Source organism: Mugil cephalus, chromosome 10 (genome assembly GCF_022458985.1).
Source record: "Mugil cephalus isolate CIBA_MC_2020 chromosome 10, CIBA_Mcephalus_1.1, whole genome shotgun sequence".
In the NCBI taxonomy this organism is placed as follows: Eukaryota; Metazoa; Chordata; class Actinopteri; order Mugiliformes; family Mugilidae; genus Mugil; species Mugil cephalus.
This window is the reverse complement of record NC_061779.1, coordinates 21,304,876-21,316,989: the sequence shown is the minus strand read 5'-3', so window position 1 is coordinate 21,316,989 and position 12,114 is coordinate 21,304,876. Positions and strand designations below refer to the sequence as shown.

Genomic DNA, 12,114 nt, shown 5'->3' with positions numbered 1-12,114 from the left:
TGCCTAGTCTATGTGTTGACCATATGCTCATTTTTATGTGTTATTTTTGCTTTTTCAGCTATTTTCAGCAATTTTAGTGCTTTATCACTAAAATTGACATTGACAGCCGACATGACAGTTTTTGTTTTAAGTTTTGAAGAAAATGTCTGGCTTTTAGGCTGATAAGTGCTCCCTACTGGTCTCCATCCACCCATCCATCCATTAACTATTAGCCCTCGAGGGCCTAACTTAGCTGTCATTGGGCGGAAGACGGGGTACACTCTGTACAGGTCACCAGTGATGGGTTAACAGTGGCAAACAACATTCACACCTACGGCCAATTTGGAGTCACCAGTTGACATAACAACCATGTTTTTGGACTGTGGGAGGAAGCTGGAATATCTTCAAAACCCATGCAGGCACAGGGAGCACATGTACACTCCACACAGAAAGGCCCCAGCTGGCTAGCAGGTCAGAACCCAAAATCTTGCTGATGTGAGATGAAGGTGTTAACCATAGCCCCACTGTGCTGCTGTAATGCTCGCGAAGTTCATCTATAATTGTGGTTTTTACTTTCCGGATTGGTATATTAATGTAACATGAATTACACACAGATGGTTTTGAAAAGATTTGGTTCACTTTATCTACACATCCTGTATGCTGTACACACGTAGTGCTTAGAAAACTTGTGAAACTGTTAAATTTTAACGACTATTCTGTGATGAGATCTGCAAGTTACCTCTGAAGCATATTGATGTAAACATGCTGTCGGAGAGTGAAGGTGCTAAACCAGCAAATCATTAGTAGAATGCTGTAAACGTGATTGTTTCCTGCACAGCGGGGTGTATTTCCAGAGGCTGAATCTTCAAAGAAAACCAATAAAAGAAACTACAGGTAGCACAAAATGCGTGTTTTAAATATTAACTGAATCTATTGAATCAAACGTAATTGTCTCCCCAAACTTCATTTCCATTTGTGGCATCCCAAGCAGCAACAACTGCAACCCCACTCTTTAGAGGTTTAATGTGGCCCCATAGGACGACTGGCACGAATTAACTGCTCTTTTCAAATCTCGCCACAAATGCTCGATAAGGTTCAGCTGCACATTCTGTTACTTTAAAGCACTGAATCTCGCTGCATGACCCTTGCCTGTGGTGGTAACAAACCATTTGGATTTCATTGTGGGATGTGTATAAGCCAACACAGAGGAAAATACTTCACACAATTGGATAGTCCTACAAGCAATCAGAGCTTTTTTTGTCATAAAGAAATTCACCTATATAGTGCTCATATATACAGGTGCTGGCCAGTAAATTAGAATATCATCAAAAACTTGATTTATCTCAGTAATTCCATTCAAAAAGTGAAATTTGTACATTATATTCATGCAATGCACACAGACCGATGTATTTCCAATGTTTATTTCTTTTAATTTTGATATTTATAAGTGACAACTAATGAAAACTCCAAATTTGGCATCTCAAAAAATTAGAATATTGAAAAGGCCAATGAAAAAAATGTTTTTTTTTTAGAAATGTTGGCCAACTGAAAAGAATGAACATGAAAAGCATGCGCATGTATAGCACTCAATACTTAGTCGGGGCTCCTTTTGCCTCAATCACTGCATTAATGCGGCGTGGCATGGACTCGATCAGTCTGTGGCACTGCTCAGGTGTTATGAGAGCCCAGGTTGCTCTGATAGTCGTCTTCAGCTCCTCTGCATTGTTGGGTCTAGCGCATTGCATCTTCCGCTTCACAATACCCCATAGATTTTCTATGGGGTTAAGGTCAGGCGAGTTTGCTGGCCAATCAAGGACAGGGATACCATGGTCCTTGAACCAGGTACTGGTGGTTTTGGCACTGTGTGCAGGTGCCAAGTCCAGTTGAAAAGTGAAATCTGCATAAAGATTCCATAAAGACTCCATAAAGTTGGTCAGCAGCAGGAAGCATGAAGTGCTCTAAAACTTCCTGGTAGACAGCTGCATTGACCTTGGACCTCAGGAAACAGAGTGGGCCAACACCGGCAGATGACATGGCACCCCACACCATCACTGACGGTGGAAACTTTACACTGGACCTCATGCAACGTGGATTCTGTGCTTCTCCGCTCTTCCTCCAGACTCTGGGTCCTTGATTTCCAAAGGAAATGCAAAATTTGCTTTCATCAGAAAACATAACTTTGGACCACTCAGCAGCAGTCCAGTCCTTTTTATCCTTGGCCCAGGCGAGACGCTTCTTACGCTGTTTCTTGTTCAAGAGTGGCTTGACACACGGAATGCGACAGCTGAATCCCATGTCTTTCATGCGTCTCTTCGTGGTGGTTCTTGAAGCGCTGACTCCAGCTGCAGTCCACTCTTTGTGGATCTCCCCCACATTTTTGAATGGGTTTGTCGTCACAATTCTCTGCAGGGTGCGGTTATCCCTAGAGCTTGTACACTTTTTTCTACCACATTTTTTCCGTCCCTTCGCCTGTCTGTTAATGTGCTTGGACACAGAGCTCTGCGAACAGCCAGCTTCTTTAGCAATCAACTTTTGTGTCTTGCCCTCCTTGTACAAGGTGTCAATGGTCGTCTTTTGGACAACTGTTAAGTCAGAAGTCTTCCCCATGATTGTGGAGCCTTCAGAACAAGACTGAGGAACCTTTTAAAGGCCTTTGCAGGTGTTTTGAGTTAATCAGCTGATTAGTGTGGCACCAGGTGTCTTCTATATTGAGCCTTTTCAGAATATTCTAATTTTCTGAGATACTGAATTTGGTGTTTTCATTAGCTGTCAGTTGTAATAATAAAAATGAAAATGAATAAACACTTGAAATATATCACTATGTGTGGAAGGAAAGTATACAGTATACAAGTTTCACCTTTTGAATGGAATTACTGAAATAATTCAACTTTTTGATGATATTCTAATTTACTGGCCAGCACCTGTATGGACGTATATGGCTACGTTGCTGTCCATTTCCACATAAAGCCCATCTAAATGATTTGAGTGTGATCATTTCCAGACCAACTTTATCGACAGAAAACATTGTTCTGGCTTCCAGGTTAGCATGACCCAGATGAAGATGAGCTTTAACTGATGCTGATGACCTTATGTTCTACTTCAAGACTTTCTGAGGAGAAGAGACAGTCATGTTTCAATTTGTTATTTATAAAAAAAAAAAAAAAAAAACTCTCCACAGCATTCGACCAGCATTTGCACTAGATGTACCAGGACCATTGCATGTTGTAGAGAATATTTAGACAACCCTTAGAGCTTGCAGTTGTATTCCTACCACCACTCTAGTGGTTGGCATTTCTTGCTCCGTGTCTTTGAAATGGAGTTGTGAACACTGAGCCGTAGTGTGCTGGCACTTCTTTGGAAATTTTCCTTGCATCATTCTTGATTAGTCGTCATCGCGCTTTTGTAGTCTTATACTTTGTTCCAGCATCTGACAGAGTTCAGTGTGAGACACACATGAAAAACAGGAGAAAACAGGAGAAGAGTGTTTCATAACTTGCGCTGCAGGGGATGCATGTATTTACCAGCCTTCATTTCATGCATCTTGTGCATGCATTGGTCATTTCCTGTGAATCTTCTGTGGTCGGGTACACAATGTCAGTCTTCCGCAAGAAGAGTGGAAGACACAAATTACAATAACAAAAAAAAAAAAAAACTACAAGGCAGGAAATTACAGAATGCAAATACACTGAAAGGCTACTGGAGGGTGAAAAATCACGGCCACAAATCATATGCAGATCTTGAGATACATTGTGAAACCAACCTAGTTTCTCTTTGATTTCTGATTAGACCCTCTCTGGTCTAATTACAGTCTGGACTTTTCTGATATTTTCCTGAACTGAAATAAGAGAAGTTACGTCTTTATCTCTGACCTTCAAACACTGTGTGTCTTCAAAGCCCTTGTAATGCATAAAAGAGAGATGTGATGTGGACTTACTAAGGAGTAGGAAATAATATGCAGGAAGAGATGGAATTAAATAATGGATACAGTAAAAGCTTTAATTAGTTTACAAAAATCCTTGAAATTGGAACCTGTTCTTTACTTTAAAACCTCCAGCATCTGAAAAGCAATGTGAACAGCGATGTGACATGAGGACCAGTTTGGCAATAAGCACGTTCGCACACTTTGCTGAAATTTTTAGTGACCTCTTGCAGAATATGTAAGTCAGTCCTGAAATACAATGAAAGTACAGCGGCAGTGCACTTTAGTACAGCCTTGGTAAGTGCATGTTTTTATGTTCAGTCCTGTTTTGTTCTGTTAGATGACATTGTTGCTGTGGTTGTGGCGCGTTTTTTTATTTTTTTTTTTGGTTTGTTTTTGCGTCACATGTTAGACGTGCCAATCTGACAGTGTTTATGGTGTTGATGTGGGCTACAGCCACTAATAGTTTGTGTTTAAGTTTCATTTACCTTGGTACAAAATGCTACGATACGTATTCAGGTCATTGCTGCAACTTTCTACTGTGTTTTTGTGAGTGATGTCATCAACAAGACGACACCAACTTGACTTTCACCACGTTAGTCGACTTTAAAAAATCGGTTCAACCTCCACCATCTTTATGTACTTGAATGAACTTGCCCTGCGACACTTACCTGCTCTGCACTCTCAAGGTGAACTCGAGACTAAACCTCGGAGAGCAGATGGCAGGAAGCAATGGTGAATGCGCTGCTGTATGAAACTTCAGAATCATGTAGTTCATTTCTCCCTCAGATTTCCACTGTTGTGTCTGGCAACCTTGAACACTCAGAACATTCTCTTTTGCAGGGGTCTGAACCCAGTTACACAGAAAAAATAAATAGCCTTGACATGGAGAGAATAATAGCTACTCTAGTGGTGCTTCAGTCTTTATAATAGCCCTTTGCAGTAATTATCAAAGCACATCAGAACAAAAGAGAAGGCTAAATGCATTGAATCTCTGCACTCCAGTTTTTGCCTAAAATAGAGCGCTGTCATGAAGGTCCATACCTGCCCCTAGAGCCACAGTGGTCTGTCAGTTTGGAGGTAGTTCAAAGGAGAGGAGCCAGGTGAAGTGCTGTAAGGGGGCGATGCCTGCTAGGCTCCTGCCTCCATGGAGTGACCCCAAATGTTGAGTTGAGGCGGTTCAGAACAAAAATCTCTCATTTTCTCAGTTGCAGTTTAAAGAGTAATGAATTCACTGTTCATGTGAATACTAATGAATGTGCATCTCCAAGTTACAATTCATTAAGCAACGTGCTTGCCTTTAAATGCTGTGGGATAGACATTTCACAAAGCTTTGCCGATATGGACAAAAAAGGCATATTACAGACTTTTGTTGTGAATTACAGATACTTTGGTCGATTCACTCGAAGTGGCTACAGCTGATTTGTCAACCTACAATACCATTCTAAGTCTCACTGCACACTGTAGGCATCAAGGTGCTGTATTATCACACGGTTTAGAACAAAACACTGCCATGCAGAGATAATACATGAAAATAAATACTGTGATTCATCCTATGCAGTCATGGAGTCCCTGGAATCAGGCCAGAGTAATTAGGAAATAATCATTACCGTGTGCATCCACATTTAGACATCTGAATATGGAGCTCCGCGCCTTGTGATAACCACCAACGAAGCCCTGGCTGGCCTCTAATTGCATTTTCGAGTCAAAGGCGTCAGATCAATGACCGTCTGCAGTCTTTTACTGTGTCCTTCACCCAGAAATACACCAACGTGGCTGATAACGGTGAGATAGAATCGGCCAGGGGTCAGGGATGTCCCCGTGCTGCCATTTGTATCAGTCGCCTCGCACCGTAATGGAACCTGCAGACGGAAATGTCATTAGTGAGTCTGTACTCACTCCTCAGAATGCTGACCAGCTTATGTCATGTTGTGACTGCATGTCATTATTTTGCATTATTGTGTTACAGTTAATGTCTTCACCGGCTTCACGCTGTCTTCAGGTATTAATATTGATGTCTCTGAAGAAATATCTAATTTTGGCCTTATCAGCCTATGAGCTAATTATCTAGTAAGCTAATTAGGCACTGGTAAATCTGTAATTTATAATACAACTGAACTTTAATTCTGTGGCAGCATTTCCATGCAGGTGCACTGGTAATAATATACTTTGCATTTCATGGTTTGCAAGAGCTGAAAAGGGGTTAGTCCGTCCCAGTTCGACCCTAATGCTGGGGAATCCCATAAAATACAGCAGTAAAGACACCCAGGATGCATTGAGGATGCATTTGAGAGATCCAAACTCTGATCACATTTGGAGGTGGTCATTTGTCCACATTCCTTTGGTAGTGTGAACACACAATGTATCCTAAGTCACACCTAAGACCACCAAAAGACTCACCAGGATTCTCGTGTATCATTACTGTTTTGCTCCATTCATCCAGAAAACAACACAACAAAAAATAAGTGATGTCTGTTTATTAGTAATGAGCCCTTCCTCGTACCTTTTAACTAATCAAATAATAAATAAACTGAAAAAAGAAGTAACCGATTAATGTATTTACTACTAGACGGTGTGTGGTTCTGTCATTAAATAGCATATCAAAATGTGGTTAATTTAATTGATGCTTGACCATGAAGGACCTGTGTGTTAAAGTACATGTTTCCTCAATGGTTGCTATTTTTTTTTTTTCTTTATTACTGGGTTATGGTCAGTATGGAAGCTCCTGTAACATGAATTTTGTGCAGGTCTCGAAAAAAACAACAGACATCACTGAATAATAACTCAGTGTGTGTGCCCAAGTCATGATGCACACACAAAAACAAATGCTTGTTATTTTGCAAAGAGTTTATACACCTGTTCTCCTATCTTCCCATCTAACAATATATTACAGTTTGCTTTTTCCTTATCTCAATTATTGCCGTATTAGCTGGGGCTCTACCTGTCCTTCCTATCTTTCTAAACTATTCATCACACAGAACAAATTCTTGAGATTTGTTTCTCACCCCAACTCACAAGAGCCTTCGGCCTCTCTCTTCAAAAACTCCATTTTTTTCTGTAGATAAACTGAAAACATTCCGTGCATTTTCATATTCAAATACCTCAAAGGTGAACATAATCTGACTGTTTCTCTCTCCATGACCTTTTTACCCTCTGCTCTGACTTTAATTTTTTCATTCTGATTTGGTACTTCTGTTGACTCTCTTATTTTATACTTTTCCGTTTTGAATTTCTATGTCAGAACTGTATTGTAACTTGATTGGATTTATTGTTTTTTCCCACCCTCTGATTAACCATTAATGTTCATTCTCAGATGGAAGAGGTCTTTGTATAAGGCCTTTGGGCTTCCTTTCCCCTTCTAGCACTGTACTGTAAACTGTTCATTGTTTGTGTTTCCTTTTCTTTGAAAAAAATATGGTGCAAATAAATAACCTGAACCTACTTCACAGGCTGTTGTAAGATAGGATAATGTAGTCGGGATAAAAAAAAGCCATATATCTCTCAATCTTTTTCACTCTCTCTCCGTTATCACAGGTGAAGTTGTTAATTGACTGTCATGAGGATTTGGGCTGTTTATTTATTAGCATTAGCCTATGTCTTCTCAGATGAGTGTGCATTGCAGTAGTACATTTGTTGTATTTTAGGACTGACTTACATATTTTGCTTGATGAACTGCTGCTAGTGTGCTGCAATGACCCACTGGGCTCCTCATCTGTCTTCTTGGATGTTGAAAAGCTGCAAAATGTAGAGTATAATAAAAACTTGTATGAACACTCTTGGTTCACTGAAATGCGCAATATCAACTCTGTCACTGCACTGAGAAACCACAATACTGATGTTTGTAACAGGTTTATTAAAAATGTATAAGGGAACATCAAGTCACAAGATGTTAATTGCAACCACTGAGCCCCGCGCTCCCATGTCTGAAGTCCCCCTGGACTACAGTGCAAAACTAATTGCTTTGAACGACACACTTCCTTAAATCACCCTCACATCTTCAGGCACCCCTGATAGTTCAGCCCCTCTCAGATAACTCAAGCTTGTCGTGTCATGAAGAAACTGCAAGAAATGACAGAGGCTCATTATCACCATTGCTTAAGTCACAGGTGTAGCAAAAATAGAATAGACCATAATATATACATGGGACAAAGGATTTTAGGGATTTTATTTTATCTACAGGGAGCAAAGTGTACATGATGCCCTTACAAAATCTGCAATAAGTATCATTTATGAGATTTAAATTCCACTTACAGTCAAATGATATGCACAGTGTGGGTAAGAAAATAGATGATGCAAAATGAAGTATTTAACAAAGTAGTCTCCCCAAAATAATAATCCTTAGGTTTTTGAATACTTTTTATTTTACCTTTATATATCAGATTAAAAGTTTACCATACCCATCTTTGGTATATTTTTTTTGTCAGCACAACTTCACCTATAGGCCCTGATTATTATTATTATTATTATTATTATCTTTAATCACTTTTCCCATTGTGTAAAATGACAAATATATACATAAAGACATGCAACACCTGCCCATCTCATCCTACTTTTACATATGGATACAAGGGATTGAACAACTTACAAATTTTAAAGTCTACTAAATATGGAGAAAGGCGAGCTGACGTCGGTGATGACGTCACACATACAAATACAGTACAAAGTAATGCTTTGCAACAATGGAATGTATGTTCTTGACCTGAAAACATGTTACAGCGTATTACACAAAGGAAGCTATGGAGGCTTTTCTGCAAATTTATATAAGCTTGAACACGGGCTGTCGGCCGCATCCACACCACCACCATAAACACTGTCAGTCTGACACTCTCACTTGGCACTCTCACCTCTATCCTAAATTCTGTCTTTCACATGGTGCATTCACTGACATCTAGGACAAAAAACACGCTCTACAATCACAGCAACAATAAAAAACTAATAGCACAAAACAGAACTGAACATAAATACATGGACTTATCAAAACTTTACACTGCAGGTATGTGTTAATGCACCACCAGTAACATTTAATAGTACTTCTTAGCTTGTTGTAAGATGGGATAAAGCAGGATATTTCTAAAGCCTTTTCCGTGTACTGCAGATATAGGTCTAATAACTCAAGACAATGAAATTCACCAACAAATTGTTGATTTGCAGCCTCCTTCTCTCTGTTACTACTACAGGAAGTTTGGTGAAACTATTAATGGACTTCTGTTGAATAGATTTGTATTGTTCCTGTGCCAGCGGTAATGGATGCCTTTTCAGATGAGTGTGTAATGCAATAGTATTTCAGGAATGACTTCCATAATTTCCATGTCACAGTAGTATGGGCTTCATCTTTCGTGAAGCATTTCCACACGGCTGCTAGTCTGCTGCAGCCTTCCAATGGGCCCGTCACTTGTCTTCTCGGAGGCATCCGTGTTGTTATTGTCAACAAGTCGACTTGATGCTTAAAGCGTCACAGGAGAGAAGTCTCGTCGGCACAACCCCTAATGGATAAATATTTTTGTACTGTCAAATTGAAATATCTTATCACCAACATGATCACAGACTAGTAATGGTTGAGATAAAGCAATGTGACCTGGGAAGAGGGAGAAGGTAATGGAAAAATAAGCACAAGAGGGAGGTGGTGTAAAGGCTGTGATTGAGGATGTAATGTTGAGTCAGATGTGCCAGATACAGCTGAAAACTGCCAATCTGCACACAGAGCCGCCCAAAATATAGACCAATATGTTGTTTAGTGCCTTAACCACCCTCATTGCTAGTGCAACCTATCATAAAAAAAATCAATGCAGTCAAAGGAGAGAAATCGTACAGCAAAAATCCGCAGCAGCCAAACAGCAGAACTACTCATATTGACTGCTTCTCTTCAGAAAGAGACAGCTCGAATGTACAATAATACTGAAAATACCGCTTGTCATGTGAAGACAGACAAATGACAATACAATAGGCATCTTCCTCTGTGCACAAGCAGAGCATAGTAAGTAATTAGAAAAACGTCAAATTTATCCCAAACCATTTTTGTTCAGCGGTCCAACTTTCAAAATTCAAAAGCACCCAACTGGGCCTGAAACCGCCCGATCACAATCTTCAGATCAGTTTGATGTAGAATATAAGCTACTGTTTTTTCTTTTTCCTCTGCTTTGCTCATACTCGCTTGCAAATGAGAGAGTGAGAATCATGTACCAATTTGTCACTTTTAAATTTATTATTTAATCATATTAACAGATGCTTATAGAAGTGCAAATTTAATAATAATACAGAAATAATGAAATAATCCCAAGAAATATAGAGAGTGCATACATGAACAAAGGTTGCAGGAAAAATAAGAAAGCTAGAGGAAGCTGAGAGCGTTTGTCTTTTTAAACAATTCCTTTGTTCAGTGCTACTATCTACTGCCCTGCAGAGCACTGTTGAAGGGACTGGAAAGAAAAGCAATGTTGTATGTGAAGTTGTGGGAAGAAAAGAAAAATAGAAAAATGTAATTACAACCTAAGAGCCAGAAGGATTTACTGTAGATTTGATAAAAATGGTCTTATATCACCACCGTAATATCAGACTGGCACCAATATTTAAAAATCTGGAGCATATGCTATAAATGAAATATTTAGTGGCTAAAATATTGCAAATAAAAATATTGCAAAATAAAAGCTAAATTTAGGGGGGAAATTAGTATATTTCCAATAGTAACATGTCACACATAACACGCGAACAATTTGATTGCGATGTGAGATCAGTCATTCACAGTCATTCACTGAAACCAAGCAATGGAGTAGGTGTTTTCCCGCCGGCCATGAAGTTGCAGAATCCAAAAGTCAGGTCTTTGTTTTTGTCTGTGTAATAGTTGCTTTACATTAGTCTACACAAAGCATAATAACAGCCTGACTGCTGTCTCTGTTGTTTTTTTGCGCTCTTATATTCATACAAAAAGTAAAGGAGCTGAGGCAGCAGGCGGGGAGGCACATGAGAGAAAGCCTAAGCTCACTGACCACAGGGAGAGAGATGTTTGACTCTGGCACAAAAAAGAGCTGCGGTCATCTAAACTGAAGAAAATAAGAACGAGCAAGACTCGGCACGTGCTTTCACAGCGTATAACTCTCTCAAAATGTTGAGTTCAATGCGTCTCAGCGTAAAAGGAAAAAGCATTATATAACGAACGCTCTTGAACTGTTCATCAAAACTTTTCCGTCATCGCGTTGACAAAATGTCAACATTTTTTGACACTGAATGGGACTACGAGGGCTTTAATGTCATTAAGCCCGGTGACTGTTTTGAGACATCACTTAATTTGTCTGGACAGCAGTCTGAGGGCTTTACAAAGCTTTTTATGTGAAACTGTACCAAGAACAAAACAGCTGGCGAAAGTAACCAGAGCAGCGGGGTTTTGCTGATGGAGGTGATTAATTACCTCCTGAAACAAAGAAAACCACACAGCAGAACTGCTCCCTTCAATTGCAGAATTCAGTGACATCAACAAAAATGTCCTTCAGCTGAGTTGAGCAGAAGCATCTCATCTATAAGTAAGAGAACCTGATTATTTGATATGTGTTAATAAAATGTGTATGTTCAGGTGTGGCATATATTTAACAAGAAACCTGAGTACTGATTCTTAACCTGTGTGCATTTGTGTGTAGCAGACATACATGTGAGAAAACCGCTCCGCTCCTTTTCTTTCTCCTGCTTGTTTACTCTCAGCGCTTCCTGCTCCGGAGGTGAGAAGTGTTAATGAGGGTTCACCGGCCCCTGCCACCTGATAACGAATAACAATCCGCAAAAGCCATCAATACCGTGGTAGCGGGTGCACACATATTTGCTGCTAATTAAGCCCTCTGGATGTTCCCAAGTGCGCCTCCCCCGATCACCCGACTGTCCGGTTCCTTACCCACAACCTGCCCTCTGGTCCCAGCACCAGGAGAAGAGTAAGCCACTGAGCCTGAGCATGGGGGCTGGACCAATTAGAGGGAGAAGTGCACAGCAAAGGAAACTGCTCTCAGATCAGTTAAGCACAGTAGTGCCAGTTGTTGTTTGTCCACTCAGCTTGTGTCAGCTTGAAGAGAAAAGCCCGCTGCCTACATGCAGCTTGTTCAGAGGATGTTTGTTTCTTGTGCTGCTGAACCTGGATAACAAGGAGCATTAATGACAGTGGCTGCCTTTCTTTCCTGTTTTTTTTTTGTTTTGTTTTTCCAATTTTTCACTGCAGATCCTTTCAGCAGGTCAAAAAG

At 40.1% G+C, this 12,114-nt stretch overlaps 1 long non-coding RNA gene across 2 annotated transcripts in view; it reads left to right on the top strand.

The window, feature by feature from the left end:
- The window catches only part of LOC125014421, a 126,832-nt gene that overhangs the window by 113,566 nt on the left and 1,152 nt on the right, over window positions 1–12,114 (top strand). The gene's annotated exons all lie outside the window — the stretch shown is intronic.